Genomic DNA, 19,008 nt, shown 5'->3' with positions numbered 1-19,008 from the left:
GTCTTCTGAGCAGTTTGTCAGCTTTTGGACACCTTTGAAGGTGTTTTCTATGTGTTTCTATGTGTTTTTGTTTGCCTGCCATTGGTTTTAACGGTGTTCGAAGGTGTTCGACGAACCGAACCGAACTCGAACACTACGGGGGTGGCTCAACACTACTCTTTATGAACACTTTGTACAGATTCTATCTCACAATTGCACTATCTCAATCCCAAAATCAATGCAAATTTCCATTGGCTCTATAGGAAGCTTATTAGTAAGAAAATGAAAAAATGTCTTGACGATTAGAGCTCATGAACTCTTGTTTACAAGACAGTCACATTAACCCAGTAAGCCACTAGAACATGACAGGTGCAAAGGTATGTCAAGAAGGGCAGTGAACAATGAATCACTATTAGGTAAGTTCAAAAAGAAATCCATTGGTTTTACTATGTTTTTCTTAACGCCAATCTATACAGCTTATGATGACATATTGCTCTTTATGAACACTTAGTACAGATTCTATCTCACATTTGCACTATCTCAATCCCAAAATCAATGCAAATTTCCATTGGCTCTATAGGAAGCTTATTAGTAAGTAAATGAAAAAATCTCTCCAAGGATTAGAACTCATGAACTCCTTTTTATAAGACAGTCACATTACCCAGTAAGCCACTGGAACATCACAGGTGCAAAAAGATGTCAAGAAGGGCAGTGAACTATGAATCACTATTAGGTAAGTTCAAAAAGAAATCCATTGATTTTACTATGTTATTCTTAATGCCAATCTAAACAGCTTATGGTGACATATTGATCTTTATGAACACTTAGTACAGATTCTATCTCACATTTGCACTATCTCAATCACAAAACCAATGCAAATTTCCATTCTATAGGAAGCTTATTAGTAAGTAAGTGAATAAAACCTCTCTGAGGATTAGAACTCATGAATTCCTGTTTGAACATGACACGTGCAAAGGAATGTCAAGAAGGGCAGTGAACAATGAATCACTATTAGGTAAGTTCAAACAGAAATCCATTGGTTTTACTATGTTTTTCTTAACGCCAATCTATACAGCTTATGATGACATATTGCTCTTTATGAACACTTAGTACAGATTCTATCTCACAATTGCAATATCTCAATCCCAAAATCAATCCAAATTTCCATTGGCTCTATAGGAAGCTTATTAGTAAGTAAATGAAAAAAGGCTCTCTGAGGATTAGAACTCATGAATTCCTGTTTACAAGACAGTTGCAGTAACCCAATATACCACTGAAACACCACACATGCAAAGCCATGTCAATAAGGGCAATGAACAATGAATCACTATTAGGTAAGTTCAAAAAGAAATCCATTGGTTTTACTAATTTGTTCTTAATGCCAATCTTTGCAGCGTATGATTACATATTGTTCTTTATGAACACTTAGTACAGATTCTATTTCACAATTGCAATTCTCAAGCCCAGAATCAATGCAAATTTCCATTGGCTCTATAGGAAGCTTATTAGCAATAGAAATATGGGGCGCGCTCCTGGCTTACAAAAATATACGCTTCATAACAAAAAACACCAGCTTAGCGCACTGCATTAATAAGATGGCATCATCGTCTCTCCCAGTGCTAGGCCTACTACCCAGGCTAGCATTCCTGTGCCTAAAACACAATGTATGGGTCCGCGCTAGCCACTATGCTGAGGGGTCTAAAGCTGCTGCTAACGCTTTATAACAATTCAATTGGCAGATTTTCACAGAGCTCTTCCACAATGCCCACCCATCGGGACAACAATTGCCCACCTTCCCTATGGGATCTAGTGGCGAATAGTTGATGCCATTAATCAGAGCGTCAGTTGCCCCGTCGACGTGGCAAGCATACGGTAAGGCATGGGAAGAGTGGACACGACTAGTAGCAGGCAGACGGGTTGACCAATGTGAACAAGCCAGATCACAAGTCACCATAGAATTTCTCCACCAGCTAATGATGAGGGGCATATCAGGGGCGTCAGCGCAGTGGTGTCTGACCGGAGTAGCATTTCACTTCCAACTACTGAATTGGGGAGATGCGACAAAGATTCATCATCAGACAATCCATAAAAGGGTGGAAAAGGGGTCAGCCAAGTCAGGAGTGTAGACGTCCCGTCCCGTGTCACTAAAACTGATTTCTCACATCATATCCCTAACACCATTAACATGACACTCACAATTTGAAGCAACACTACTGTCTACTGCATTTGTGATTGCCTTCTTCGGGGCGCTATGCATAAGCGAATTAGTCCCTCAATCCAAAATTAGCACCAGTGGAGGCTTATTACAATAGGACGTAGTCATAGGCAATAATGCAATACGTCTACGCATACACAAATCGAAAATGGTTCCAGCGGGCAGGGGCATTTGGGTACTTCTACAACCCACAAACGGTACACTGAGTCGGGTAACAATAGTAAAACCATATCTAACCATCATATCACAAAGTAATTTGTTCCTATCACACATTGATGGGACGCCATTATCAAGATACCAGTTCCAAGCTATATTTAATAAATGCATAACATCGGCAGGGAACCACCCCAAAGATTACGGGACACACTCATTCCGCATAGGCGCGGCCACAGAAGCAGCAAGAGCAGGACTGTCAGAAACGGAAGTTCAGAGGATAGAGAGATGGTGATCCACGTGTTTGGCAAGATACATAAGACCGGACTTGTTATCCTAACGTGGTTTGTTTCTTTTACAGGTGACGCTAAGCCAACAGTGTGGGTGATAGGCCACTCGTATATATATTGGGCAGATTAAAGGGCGAAAGTCCGCCCAGGCGGGAGGAAATTAGAGTTTCATGACACATATTTCAACTGGAGAGGTATTAGAGGCCTGCTATGGCCACAGGTACTAATGGAGGTAATCAAGGTAGGGAGAGAGGCAAGATGTCTGGTCATCTTAGTTATACAAGCCGGAGGAAACAACCTAGGTCATCACAAGAGCGCATAACTAATGGCAATAATGAAACTAGACACTGAGCGCTTCAGTGAATTTTTCACAAAACTAGCTATAGTATGGTCAGAGATTGTGCCGATAGCGGTATGGCAAGGTGCGCGAGACATCACGGCCATCGAACGGACAAGGCGGGTAATAAATATTCGGATGGCAAAATTTAGAAGAGACAGAGGCGGTGTAGTGGTACGACACCGACAACTGGAAGGAGATAAAGCAGGCCTCATACGGCCCGACGGTGTTCACTTAATGGATATTGGACTGGACATATTCCTGTCAGGACTCCAGGACGGAGTGGAACAAGCGTTAAGAGTGATGGGTGGGGGTCAGAGTCCCGCATACGAGTACGCAGGATCCTCCGTGGCCTGGAAATAGAAAGGACATGTTGGAGAGTTACACTTGTTGGCCAAGTTGCCGGAGTGGAGACCCAGGGCATGCTGCAACAAGCTGAATTATTTTAGAAATAAAATGTCTTTCTAATGGAATGAGTATAAAGAGTTAATAAAGCTGTGACCGATCCTCACCCATCCAGTTGTAAGAGTTACATTATTGTATTGTCAAGGAAAGGGGGGCGGTAGGGGGGCTGAGCGTCTGGGTTTGGTTGGGGGTCCCCACAGTCTGCCTAGGCTAGATGCATTTAAAAATTCTTATTAGATACACAGGCGGTGCAGCTTGCTTCGCAGCTGGGCTACTACGCCCAAAGTATTGCCTAGGCTAGATGCAGTTAAAAATTCTACGCTGACTAGCAGACACTGAAGATTTGGAGCAGACCTCTGAGTAAACAGCTCTTCAGACTCAATCATCTGTGTTACCCCAAGCCATAGTGTATGTAGTTTCTTACAGTTAAAAGGGGGGGGGAGCGACCCAACCCACCTGGAATTGACGATGCCAACGTCACGTAAGACACAGCAAGGGGACTCCAAAAAGAGTTTAAATTTTTTCCCAAAATTGTGGCACAGACACCACTTAACCCTAGAACGCATACCTGGGGCCTCGCAGTCCCGCCCTGTTAATTATTTTCTATTTTCTGCAAGATTACTTTAGTTAGAATTTTGAAACTCTAGGTATTCTTCATGTATATAGTTGTTTGTCATTTGAGTTTGAGTTATTCAATGTTATTTGCACACGGGCCTAAAAGGCCCCAGGTATATGAAAATGTAGATTTTTATGGTCATGCGTTCTAGGGTTAAGCGGCATCAATTGCCCCACAGTTGCTTAAAACAGTTGGTGAGGTGATATTACCAAATCCTCAAGCTTTTAGCCTCCCAAGGATAACACAGGATTAGAAAAGTCCTTGCGAATCCATGATTTGTTCATCTTTATGAACGTGAGTCTGTCTACATTCTCAGTGGACAGCCGCGTGCGCTTATCTGTCAGCACACCATCAGCAGCGCTGAACACACGTTCAGAGAGAACGCTGGCTGCAGGGCATGACAAGATCTCCAAGGCGTGAGTGGCGAGCTCCGGCCATTTTTCCAGATTGGAATACCAAAATGAGCAAGAGTCCAGTGACACAGTCATGGCTTCGATGTTCACTTGGAGATACTCCTGCACCATCCTCTCTAGGCATTGACTATGTGTCAGACTTCTTGTCTCCTGTGGCCTTGCAAAGGATGGTCTAAAAAAGTGGTGAAACGATTTCACAAAATTGCTGTTACCAGCAGATACTGTGTTACTGTTACGGTTTGAGTGATGAAGACTCGACAGTCCCGCGGTTGGCAAGTTAGAACTGTGAGATTCACTTCGTGCACCACTGGTGTTTTGTGGAAAAGCACATGTAAGATTCTGCAACAGCGTCTGCATGCGTCAATCCCTTTTTATGGCAGGAATTATTTTGGCAAATTTACGTTTGTACCGGGGATCTAAGAGTGTGGCAACCCAGTAGTCGAGATTACTTCGAATTCTGCAATCTGAGGGTCATGTTGCAGGTAGTGCAGCAAGAAGGCACTCATGTGTCTTGCGCATCCAGGAGTACCAAGTCCTTGTTGTGTTGGTAGCGAGGTAAGAATCATGCTTCTTTCCTCTGCCCTCTCCCCCCAACCTCGCACAACAGAAATGTGATCAAGGTCTCCCTCATCTGATGAGTCTTCCATGCCCATCGCCAGTTCATCCTCCACTTCTTCCTCGGCTCCTGCACCTTCCTCAACAGTTTGGCTGCTACCATGCGCCCTGTTTAATCCCTCTCCCCCACCCTCCCATGCCTGCCTCCTTGGTGCTGCCAACCGTCTGGACCTTGGAGATGTTATCCCTTCCGCATACGACTCCTCCTCTACTTCCTCCACCTCCTCTTGTCCGACCACCTGACTCTGAATTCTGTTTAATGTGTGCTCCAGCATGTAAATCACCGGAATAGTTATGCTGATAATGGCATCGTCGTCAGCACTAAACATCTTCGTCGCCATTTCAAAACTGTGCAGAAAGGTGTGTGGCGCCCCTGAGGGTGCAGTCACCACAGAGTTACTGCATCTCACCCAGAGGTGTGGTATCTCACCCTCAGGTAAGGAAGGCGTATGGCTCGGGACCCTAACACCTGCATCCAACACATACCCGCAGTGGGGTTAGGGCGAGATTGCTCCTAAGGGAGAGCACAGTCCCAGGTCCCTAGCTGGTGGGAGGATCCTATGTAGTGGGTGCTTAGGGGAGCAGCTTAGGGGAGCACATGACAGGGAGAGTATAAATAGGAAGCCATCTTAGAAAGAGCAAGCCAGTCAGAGGAGGAAAAGTGACAGGAGCAGAGGCTCGGCATGAGCTCTGCTCCGGAGGCGGGCCTAGCCTGGGAGGCCCAGGACTGAAGGAGAGAAGAGAGGAGTGGGAGCAGGAAGGCTCCAGGAACCGAAGGGACCCTAGGGCTACGGGCCGTGCAGAAGGCCACCTGTACTCCCGCTGCTACCAGGAGGTAGAGGGATCAGGCCAGATAAGGGGAACCGGTCCCTCAACTAGAGGAGAAACAGCAAGGCTCAACTAGAAACCAGAGGCTGCAGCATTTCATGTGGACTGCAAAAGTCCACACCAGTCTCACTAAGAAGGTAGCCACATAGGACCCAGAGGACGGAACACAAGTCGCCCGCCAAGGCCCGAGGATACCGGATAGAAGTATCACTGGGTGTGAGGTGCAGGGAGAAGGCCAGAGAAAGGACACACAGACGGGGGTCCTGCTAAGTACTCCGGAGCTATCTGGGGGTGGACTGAGCCCCTCACTGAGTACGCACAGCACGACGGGTGAGATAGCTCTGGTACCTGTAATCTGGACTGCAACAACTGTGAGTAAAGATCTTGGGACTGCATCACACGGACTCTGTGTTCATTACTGACTCCCTGCACTACAACCACCATCATCCACCCACACTGCCCTGAAGCTACACTCTTCCTGTGGTGAGTAATAATACCATTGCAGCAAAACCACCAGCTTCAGAGGACTGTTCCGCAGCGGCGGCCCCTTTGGCCGCACTCCACAGGTGGCGTAGTCGGACATTATAAAATCCATATATACAAATTACCGTTGGATTGACCGCCCTGGGTCACGGACCGGGTCACCGCCACAGTGACTACAACCCCCAGCGTCTACCGGCCCGGCTCCGGGTACCCCACGGCCCAGGGGGCGCGTCAACTTCATAGGTCCCTGATCTGAGACCACTTCTGCTGTGTGATTTGCCCCACCTCTGGATCTCGTTGGCCCAGGCTATACGTCAGAAACTATTGCACCAGGGCTTGTCGGTGCTGCCACAGTCGCTGCAACATGTGCAGAGTTGAATTCCACCGTGTCGGCACATCGCATTTCAGCCGGTGAACTGGCAGGCCCAACGACTTCTGTAGAGATGTAAGTCGTTGAGCTGTGGGATGCGAACGGCGGAAGTGAGCACACAGCGACCGTGCCCTCTGCAGAAGGCCATCTAGTCCGGGATAGTGGGCTAAAAATTTATGGACAACCAGGTTCAACACGTGAGCCATACAAGGCACGTGTGTAACATTGCCCCGGCGAAGGGCCGCACCCAGGTTTGCAGCATTGTCGCACACGGCCTTCCCTGGTTGCAGGTCCAGTGGAGACAACCATTCATGAAACTGGGTCTCCAGAGCTGACCAGAAGTCCTCAGCTGTGTGACTCACATTTCCCAGACATTTCAAAGTAAACACTGATGCCGTTGAGCCCTGCTGCCAGCATAGTAAGGAGATGCGCAGTTAGAAAGCAGGTGGCATTACCAGACAGGCTTTGGGTGCAGGTGGAGGACCGAGAGGAGGTTGAGGAGGCAGAAGCAGTGGAGGAACTTCTAGATAAAGAGGATTGACGTACAACTCGCGGGGACGGCAAGACTTGGACAGCAGCCCCTTGTCCTGCTGTCACCATAGTTACCCAGTGCCCTGTCAGCGACATGTAACGCCCCTGTCCATGCCTACTCGTCCAAGTGTCTGTGGTGAAATGCACCCTGTCACACACAGAGTTTCTCAAAGAAGCGGTGATGTTGTGTGCGACATGCTGGTGGAGCGCAGGCACACCTTTCTTTGAGAAATAGTGCCGACTGGGCATCTGGTACTGGGGCACTGCGACGGACATAAGGTCTCAAAAATCCACTGTGTCCTCCAGGCGGAAAGGCAGCATTTCTGTAGCCAACAGCTTGCAGATGGTGAAATTCAACCTCTTAGCTTTCTCATGGCTAGGAGGAAATGGTCTTTTACTTGTCCACATCTGAGGGACTGAGGGCTGGCTGTTGTGCTTTGACGGGGTTGAGTCTGGTGTCCCTGGCAAACTGCCGGTCTGTGAGGAAGATGCAGGCGGACATGTTAGGTTGCCTTGATCCAAAGGTGGTGCTCTCAATGTCAGAGAGCTCTCAACACCAGCAGGTGTTTCCACTTCCCAATGAACTGACGACCTGCCAATCACACTGGCTGTTGCAGGTAAAGAGGTGGCAGGTCTGCGTCCAAAAACATGTGTAACTGCTGTCCCCCCAGTCACAGAGGATGAAGAGGCCGCGGATGCACAAGATGGGGCAGACGGTGGTTGGCCCAGCCTGCTAGGCCGTATTGTAGCACAGTGAGCTTCCCACTGCAACTTATGCTTCATATCCATGTGACGGTACATGCATGAAGTACTCAAACTATGGATTTTTTGGCCTCTACTTAGCTTTTGGTGACAAATATTACAGATAACACGAGTTGGGTCATCCTTATCGATCTGAATAAATGCCCAGGCTATGCAAGGCTTAGAGCCCATGCGACCTGAAGAGCCACTACGACTTGTGGTCAGAGGCGGAGTTGTGGTTGAGGATGCAGTTGTTAACGTGCTTCCAGTACTCCGTCTCTGTCCAGGAAGGCGCAACCTAACCTCGTCGTCAATAGCATCTGTGACGCCCCGCTGCGCTTGGTATCACAGATCCTAAAAGAGTGTATTGATGGAATCCTCCACAAGAGGCCCCCATAAACATTCACACATCTCCACCTTCCACCTCAGACCAGCAGAGGGAGCCCGTTAGGGATATAAATAGTGAAGGTGGAGCTAGGCAGTTCAGTTCCTCTGAAGAGTTCCTGCAGTAGAAAAGCCTAAGAGAGGTCAGTCTGCAGTGGAGCTCAGTCTAGTCTAGAGAACTCAGTTAATAGTTCAGCAGTGGAGCACGAGGCTCCTGCTAGCTAGATTCAGGGAGCCCAGATAGAGCTTAAGGTGTGCCGGCGTCATAAGATCGGTGAAGCGCGGCAAGCTGCCGTTAGTGTGTATAGCCAATTGAGGGGCCGAGTAGGCCGAAGGCGAGTGGCGAGTTAGTACATAAGGGGCAGAGGAGCTTAACCAGCTCACCCCGAAGCATTTACCGGACACCGGATCCGAGCTTACCGGGATCTCTATGACCCAGTAAGGCATATCCGGAATCCCTGGAGAACTACAAGTCCTAGGATCGCTAAGGTGCTGATACGTAACAGAGCCAGGAGACGCTTAGGCCCCGCATACTGGGAGCGTGAACTTCAAGAGAAGGCCCTACCACAAGGTCAGCCAGCGCAGGACAGAGACAAAGTTAGGCCTAGCTCCAGGCAGGTCAGAAACTTACTGCGCAGAGGCAAGAAACAGGAGGCCTTACACCCGCTCATTGGGGAGGATCCTGATATGCACCCTTCACCCTACAGTGCTCCAGGATGTGCCTGAATTTCCTCCAGTAAAAGGTACTGAAGTGACTACCGTGTCCGTTTCCGTTCTTGCTCTGACCCAGCTGGGTCTCGCCTGTCCTGCATTCCCCCTGCATACGCTGCCCTGAGACCTAGCTCCACCTGTGAGGAGCTATACCATCGAGCTGCCTTATCACGGGCCTCAGTGGACTGCTGCAGCGCTGGTGCTTCTCACCAGATACCACAGGTGGTGTCACAAACTCTTATAAAATTAACAATTATCCACCCTTTTAAAGAGTGACCCCAGGGTACGGGCCAGGGAGCCGACCACCGCGACATCCCAAAGGCCAGGCAAAGGCCCGGGTGACCTCATCGACTGGCTGACTGTGGGTTGACAGTAAGTGGGATCTCCAACCTTGTCATCATCACCCTGTGTGTTATCACACCCGTCGTCCTCAAAGCCAACCTCTTCCTGCCCTGACCGAAAAGTCAAGTTGTCGCTCCAATCAGGTATTTGAGTCTCATCATCGTCTTCATCATTGTCTCCACCAACAGGAGTTACAGTTTGGGAACGAGGGTCTACATTATGCTCAGAACCTTCTTTATCTGGTCCTGGATCCGACTTATAAAGATTCTGGGCATCAGTGCAGATCATTTCCTCGTCTGGATTAACAGAAGCTCTGGAGCAGACCTCCGTTTCCCAGGCTATAGTATGAGTAAACAGCTGTGCAGACTCAGCCATCTGTGTTACCCCATACTCAGACGGGCAGCTGGAGACTTGGGAGCTGTGAGGAAGCAAGTGCGATTGGGGTGACACCTCTGAGGACTGGAGTATTTGTGATGTTGAAGTTGAGGTGGAGGAGAGCCCACTTGAAGGAGCACTTGATATCCACTGAAGCACCTGCTGTTTTTGTGCCTCATCTGTAATTTGTAGTGATGGGCGTGTCCGTAACAAAGGGATCTTATCACATTGTCCACGAAAAGAAGTCGACATCTTAGTTTGGCTGGAAGATGGTCTTTCTTCTGCAGATGTTACTCCCCCCCCCACCGCGGGGGGCTCGACCCACCAGCGGACAGGCACCAGTATTAGGAGAGGGGGGCTGGCCGTCAGGGTCCACCGCGGCTCTGGCACAAACCCCGCGACACGGAGGTGGCACGGGCAGGAACGGACTGGCCGTGTCGGCTTCTCACTTTTTGGATTTTAGAAGGGCATGACATGCCTATATCTGTGTCTCCCCCTCCTTTTACTCCTCCACCTCTTTTATTTTCGCATGACTATATGTACTTGTCACTTTTCCATGTGTTAGTTATGTCTTCTGAGCAGTTTGTCAGCTTTTGGACACCTTTGAAGGTGTTTTCTATGTGTTTCTATGTGTTTTTGTTTGCCTGCCATTGGTTTTAACGGTGTTCGACGAACAATTCGACGAACACACGGGTGTTCGACGAACCGAACCGAACTCGAACACTACGGGAGTGGCTCAACACTACTCTTTATGAACACTTTGTACAGATTCTATCTCACAATTGCACTATCTCAATCCCAAAATCAATGCAAATTTCCATTGGCTCTATAGGAAGCTTATTAGTAAGAAAATGAAAAAATGTCTTGACGATTAGAGCTCTTGAACTCTTGTTTACAAGACAGCTGCATTAACCCAATAAGCCACTGGAACATGACAGGTGCAAATTAATGTTAAGAAGGGCAGTGAACAATGAATCACTATTAGGTAAGTTCAAAAAGAAATCCATTGTTTTTACTATGTTATTCTTAATGCCAATCTATAGAGCTTATGATGACATATTGCTCTTTATGAACACTTAGTACAGATTCTATCTCACATTTGCACTATCTCAATCCCAAAATCAATGCAAATTTCCATTGGCTCTATAGGAAGCTTATTAGTAAGTAAATGAATAAAACCTCTCTGAGGATTAGAACTCATGAATTCCTGTTTACAAGACAGTCACATTAACCCAATAAACCACTAGAACATGACACGTGCAAAGGAATGTCAAGAAGGGCAGTAAACAATGAATCACTATTAGGTAAGTTCAAACAGAAATCCATTGGTTTTACTATGTTTTTCTTAACGCCAATCTATACAGCTTATGATGACATATTGCTCTTTATGAACACTTAGTACAGATTCTATCTCACAATTGCAATATCTCAATCCCAAAATCAATCCAAATTTCCATTGGCTCTATAGGAAGCTTATTAGTAAGTAAATGAAAAAAGGCTCTCTGAGGATTAGAACTCATGAATTCCTGTTTACAAGACAGTTGCAGTAACCCAATATGCCACTGAAACGCCACACGTGCAAAGTGATGTCAAGAAGGGCAGTGAACAATGAATCACTATTAGGTAAGTTCAAAAAGAAATCCATTGGTTTTACTATTCTGTTCTTAATGACAATCTTTGCAACGTATGATTACATATTGTTCTTTATGAACACTTAGTACAGATTCTATCTCACAATTGCACTATCTCAAGCCCAGAATCAATGCAAATTTCCATTGGCTCTATAGGAAGCTTATTAGTAAGTAAATGAAAAAATCACTTCAAAGATTAGAACGCATGAACTCTTGTTGATAAGACAATCACATTAACCCAGTAAGCCACTGGAACAACACTTGTGCAAAATTATGTCAAGAAGGGCAGTGAACAATGAATCACTATTAGGTAAGTTCAAAAAGAAATCCATTGGTTTTACTATGTTATTCTTAATGCCAATCTAAACAGCTTGTGATGACATATTGCTATTTATGAACACTTAGTACAGATTCTATCTCACATTTGCACTATCTCAATCACAAAACCAATGCAAATTTCCATTGGCTCTATAGGAAGCTTATTAGTAAGTAAGTGAAAAAAAGCTCTCTGAGGATTAGAACTCATGAATTCCTGTTTACAAGACAGCTGCATTAACCCAGTAAGCCACTGAAACGCCACACGTGCCAAGTGATGTCAAGAAGGGCAGTGAACAATGAATCACTATTAGGTAAGTTCAAAAAGAAATCCATTGGTTTTACTATGTTATTCTTAATGCCAATCTAAACAGCTTGTGATGACATATTGTTCTTTATGAACACTTAGTACAGATTCTATCTCACAATTGCACTATCTCAATCCCAAAATCAATGCAAATTTCCATTGGCTCTATAGGAAGCTTATTAGTAAGTAAATGAAAAAAATGTCTCGAGGATTAGAGCTCATGAACTCTTGTTTACAAGACAGTCACATTAACCCAGTAAACCACTAAAACATTACACGTGCAAAAGAATGTCAAGAAGGGCGGTGAACAATGAATCACTATTAGATAAGTTCAAAAAGAAATCCATTGGTTTTACTATGTTTTTCTTAATGCCAATCTATACAGCTTATGATAACATATTGCTCTTTATGAACACTTAGTACAGATTCTATCTCACAATTGCACTATCTCAAGCCCAAAATCAATGCAAATTTCCATTGGCTCCATAGGAAGCTTATTAGTAAGTAAATGAAAAAAATCTTTCTGAGGATTAGAACTCATGAATTCCTGTTTACAAGACATGTGCATCTAACCAGTAAGCCACTGGAACACCACAGGTGCAAAATGATGTCAAGAAGGGCAGTGAACAATGAGTCACTATTAGGTAAGTTCAAAAAGAAATCCATTGGTTTTACTATGTTTTTCTTAACACCAATCTATACAGCTTATGATGACATATTGCTCTTTATGAACACTTAGTACAGATTCTATCTCTCATTTGCACTATCTCTATCCCAAAATCAATGCAAAGTTCCATTGGCTCTATAGGAAGCTTATTAGTAAGTAAATGAAAAAATGTCTCAAGGTTTAGAACTCATGAACTCCTGTTTATAAGACAGTCACATTAACCCAGTAAGCCACTGGAACATCACAGGTGCAAAGTGATGTCAAGAAGGGCAGTGAACAATGAATCACTATTAGGTAAGTTCAAAAAGAAATCCATTGGTTTTACTATGTTATTCTTAATGCCAATCTAAACAGCTTATGATGACATATTGCTCTTTATGAACACTTAGTACAGATTCTATCTCACAATTGCACTATCTCAATCCCAAAATCAATGCAAATTTCCATTGGCTCTATAGGAAGCTTATTAGTAAGTAAATGAAAAAATGTCTCAAGGTTTAGAACTCATGAACTACTGTTTATAAGACAGTCACATTAACCCAGTAAGCCACTGGAACATCACAGGTGCAAAGTGATGTCAAGAAGGGCAGTGAACAATGAATCACTATTAGGTAAGTTCAAAAAGAAATCCATTGGTTTTACTATGTTATTCTTAATGCCAATCTAAACAGCTTATGATGACATATTGCTCTTTATGAACACTTAGTACAGATTCTATCTCACAATTGCACTATCTCAATCCCCAAATCAATGCAAATTTCCATTGGCTCTATAGGAAGCTTATTAGTAAGAAAATGAAAAAAAATCTCGAGGATTAGAGCTCATGAACTCCTGTTTACAAGACAGTCACATTAACCCAATAAGCCACTGGAACATGACAGGTGCAAATTAATGTTAAGAAGGGCAGTGAACAATGAATCACTATTAGGTAAGTTCAAAAAGAAATCCATTGTTTTTACTATGTTATTCTTAATGCCAATCTATAGAGCTTATGATGACATATTGCTCTTTATGAACACTTTGTACAGATTCTATCTCACAATTGCACTATCTCAAGCCCAAAATGAATGCAAAATTTAATTGGCTTTATAGGAAGCTTATTAGTAAGTAAATGAAAAAAAGCTCTCTGAAGATTAGAACTCATGAATACCTGTTGACAAGACAGGTGCATTAACCCAGTAAGCCACTGAAACATCACAGGTACAAAGTGAAGTCAAGAAGGGCAGTGAACAATGAATCACAATTATTTATGTTCAAAAAGAAATCCATTGGTTTTACTATGTTATCCTTAATGCCAATCTAAACAGCTTGTGGTGACATATTGTTCTTTCTGAACATTTAGTACAGATTCTATCTCACAATTGCACTATCTCAAGCCCAAAATCAATGCAAATTTCCATTGGCTTCATAGGAAGCTTATTAGTAAGTAAATGAAAAAAATGTCTTGAGAATTAGAACTCATGAACTCATGAACTCCTGTTTACAAGACAGTCACATTAACCAAGTAAGCCACTGGAACATGACAGGTACAAAGTAAAGTCAAGAAGGGCAGTGAACAATGAATCACTATTGGGTAAGTTCAAAAAGAAATCCATTGGTTTTACTATGTTATCCTTAATGCCAATCTAAACAGCTTGTGGTGACATATTGTTCTTTATGAACATTTAGTACAGATTCTATCTCACAATTGCACTATCTCAAGCCCAAAATCAATGCAAATTTCCATTGGCTTCATAGGAAGCTTATTAGTAAGTAAATGAAAAAAATGTCTTGAGAATTAGAACTCATGAACTCCTGTTTACAAGACAGTCACATTAACCAAGTAAGCCACTGGAACATGACAGGTACAAAGTAAAGTCAAGAAGGGCAGTGAACAATGAATCACTATTGGGTAAGTTCAAAAAGAAATCCATTGGTTTTACTATGTTATTCTTAATGTCAATCTAAACAGCTTGTGATGACATATTGTTCTTTATGAACACTTAGTACAGATTCTATCTCACAATTGCACTATCTCAAGCCCAAAATCAATGCAAATTTCCATTGGCTTCATAGGAAGCTTATTAGTAAGTAAATGAAAAAAATCTCTCTGAGGATTAGAACTCATGAATTTGTACTTACAAGACATGTGCATTAACCCAGTAAGCCACTGGAACATCACAAGTGCAAAGCGATGTCAAGAAGGGCAGTGAACAATGAATCATTATTAGGTAAGTTCAAAAAGAAATCCATTGGTTTTACTATGTTATTCTTAATGCCAATCTAAACAGCTTATGATGACATATTGCTCTTTATGAACACTTAGTACAGATTCTATCTCACAATTGCACTATCTCAAGCCCAGAATCAATGCAAATTTCCATTGGCTCTATAGGAAGCTTATTAGTAAGTAAATGAAAAAAATGTCTCGAGGATTAGAGCTCATGAACTCTTGTTTACAAGACAGTCACATTAACCCAGTAAGCCACTAGAACATAACAGGTGCAAAGGAATGTCAAGAAGGGCAGTGAACAATGAATCACTATTAGGTAAGTTCAAAAAGAAATCCATTGGTTTTACTATGTTTTTCTTAACGCCAATCTATACAGCTTATGATGACATATTGCTCTTTATGAACACTTAGTACAGATTCTATCTCACATTTGCACTATCTCAATCCCAAAATCAATGCAAATTTCCATTGGCTCTATAGGAAGCTTATTAGTAAGTAAATGAAAAAATCTCTCCAAGGATTAGAACTCATGAACTCCTTTTTATAAGACGGTCACATTAAACCAGTAAGCCACTGGAACATCACAGTTGCAAAAAGATGTCAAGAAGGGCAGTGAACAATGAATCACTATTAGGTAAGCTCAAAAAGAAATCCATTGGTTTTACTATGTTATTCTTAATGCCAATCTAAACAGCTTATGATGACATATTGCTCTTTATGAACACTTAGTACAGATTCTATCTCACAATTGCACTATCTCAAGCCCAGAATCAATGCAAATTTCCATTGGCTCTATAGGAAGCTTATTAGTAAGTAAATGAAAAAATCTCTCCAAGGATTAGAACTGATGAACTCCTGTTTATAAGACACTCACATTAACCCAGTAAACCACTGGAACATCACATGTGCTAAGTGGTGTCAAGAAGGGCAGTGAACAATGAATCACTATTAGGTAAGTTCAAAAAGAAAACCATTGGTTTTACAATGTCATTCTTAATGCCAATCTAAGCAGCTTGTGATGACATATTGTTCTTTTTGAACACTTAGTACTGATTGTATCTCACAATTGCACTATCTCAATCCCAAAATCAATGCAAATTTCCATTTGCTCTATAGGAAGCTTATTAGTAAGTAAATGAAAAAAATGTCTCGAGAATTAGAACTCCTGTTTACAAGACAGTCACATTAACCCAGTAAGCCACTGGAACATGACAAGTACAAAGTAAAGTCAAGAAGGGCAGTGAACAATGAATCACTATTAGGTAAGTTCAAAAAGAAATCCATTGGTTTTACTATGTTATTCTTAATGCCAATCTAAACAGCTTGTGATGACATATTGTTCTTTATGAACACTTAGTACAGATTCTATCTCACAATTACACTATCTCAACCCAAAATCAATGCAAATTTCCATTGGCTCTATAGGAAGCTTATTAGTAAGTAAATGAAAGAAAGCTCTCTGAGGATTAGAACTCATGAATTCCTTTTCAAATGCCAGTTGCATTAACCCAGTAAGCCACTAGAGCACCACTAGTGCAATTCGATGTCAAGAAGGGCAGTGAACAATGAATCACTATTAGGTAAGTTCAAAAAGAAATCCATTGGTTTTACTATGTTATTCTTAATGCCAATCTAAACAGCTTGTGATGACATATTGTTCTTTATGAACACTTAGTACAGATTCTATCTCACAATTGCACTATCTCAAGCCCAAAATCAATGCAAATTTCCATTGGCTTCATAGGAAGCTTATTAGTAAGTAAATGAAAAAAATCTCTCTGAGGATTAGAACTCATGAATTTGTGTTTACAAGACATGTGCATTAACCCAGTAAGCCACTGGAGCATAACAAGTGCAAAGCGATGTCAAGAAGGGCAGTGAACAATGAATCACTATTAGGTAAGTTCAAAAAGAAATCCATTGGTTTTACTATGTTATTCTTAATGCCAATCTAAACAGCTTGTGATGACATATTGCTATTTATGAACACTTAGTACAGATTCTATCTCACATTTGCACTATCTCAATCACAAAACCAATGCAAATTTCCATTGGCTCTATAGGAAGCTTATTAGTAAGTAAGTGAAAAAAAGCGCTCTGAGGATTAGAACTCATGAATTCCTGTTTACAAGACAGCTGCATTAACCCAGTAAGCCACTGAAACGCCACACGTGCCAAGTGATGTCAAGAAGGACAGTGAACAATGAATCACTATTAGGTAAGTTCAAAAAGAAATCCATTGGTTTTACTATGTTATTCTTAATGCCAATCTAAACAGCTTGTGATGACATATTGTTCTTTATGAACACTTAGTACAGATTCTATCTCACATTTGCACTATCTCAATCCCAAAATCAATGCAAATTTCCATTGGCTCTGTAGGAAGCTTATTAGTAAGTAAATGAAAAAATCTCTCCAAGGATTAGAACTCATGAACTTCTTTTTTTAAGACGGTCACATTAAACCAGTAAGCCACTGGAACATCACAGTTGCTAAAAGATGTCAAGAAAGGCAGTGAACAATGAATCACTATTAGGTAAGCTCAAAAACAAATCCATTGGTTTTACTATGTTATTTTTAATGCCAATCTAAACAGCTTATGATGACATATTGCTCTTTATGAACACTTAGTACAGATTCTATCTCACAATTGCACTATTTCAAGCCCAGAATCAATGCAAATTTCCATTGGCTCTATAGGAAGCTTATTAGTAAGTAAATGAAAAAATCTCTCCAAGGATTAGAACTTCTGAACTCCTGTTTATAAGACACTCACATTAACCCAGTAAACCACTGGAACATCACATGTGCAAAGTGATGTCAAGAAGAGCAGTGAACAATGAATCACTATTAGGTAAGTTCAAAAAGAAAACCATTGGTTTTACAATGTTATTCTTAATGCCAATCTAAGCAGCTTGTGATGACATATTGTTCTTTTTGAACACTTAGTACTGATTCTATCTCACAATTGCACTATCTCAATCCCAAAATCAATGCAAATTTCCATTTGCTCTATAGGAAGCTTATTAGTAAGTAAATGAAAAAAATGTCTCGAGAATTAGAACTCATGAACTCCTATTTACAAGACAGTCACATTAACCCAGTAAGCCACTGGAACATGACAGGTACAAAGTAAAGTCAAGAAGGGCAGTGAACAATGAATCACTATTAGGTAAGTTCAAAAAGAAATCCATTGGTTTTACTATGTTATTCTTAATGCCAATCTAAACAGCTTGTCATGACATATTGTTCTTTATGAACACTTAGTACAGATTCTATCTCACAATTGCACTATCTCTACCCAAAATCAATACAAATTTCCATTGGCTCTATAGGAAGCTTATTAGTAAGTAAATGAAAAAAAGCTCCCTGAAGATTAGAACTCATGAATACCTGTTGACAAGACAGGTGCATTAACCCAGTAAGCCACTGGAACATCACAAGTGCAAAGCGATGTCAAGAAGGGCAGTGAACAATGAATCACTATTAGGTAAGTTCAAAAAGAAAACCATTGGTTTTACAATGTTATTCTTAATGCCAATCTAAGCAGCTTGTGATGACATATTGTTCTTTTTGAACACTTAGTACTGATTCTATCTCACAATTGCACTATCTCAATCCCAAATCAATGCAAATTTCCATTGGCTCTATAGGAAGCTTATTAGTAAGTAAATGAAAAAAATGTCTCAAGAATTAGAACTCATGAACTCCTGTTTACAAGACAGTCACATTAACCCAGTAAGCCACTGGAACATGACAGGTACAAAGTAAAGTCAAGAAGGGGAGTGAACAATGAATCACTATTAGGTAAGTTCAAAAAGAAATCCATTGGTTTTACTATTTTGTTCTTAATGCCAATCTTTGCAGCGTATGATGACATATTGTTCTTTATGAACACTTAGTACAGATTCTATCTCACAATTGCACTATCTCAAGCCCAAAATGAATGCAAAATTTAATTGGCTCTATAGGAAGCTTATTAGTAAGTAAATGAAAAAAAGCTCCCTGAAGATTAGAACTCATGAATACCTGTTGACAAGACAGGTGCATTAACCCAGTAAGCCACTGAAACATCACAGGTACAAATT

The sequence above is a fragment of the Phyllobates terribilis genome, unplaced genomic scaffold, assembly GCF_046119375.1.
Source record: "Phyllobates terribilis strain yellow unplaced genomic scaffold, ASM4611937v1 Scaffold_13__5_contigs__length_258822181, whole genome shotgun sequence".
Taxonomy (NCBI): domain Eukaryota; kingdom Metazoa; phylum Chordata; class Amphibia; order Anura; family Dendrobatidae; genus Phyllobates; species Phyllobates terribilis.
Note: the sequence above shows the minus strand (reverse complement) of the source record.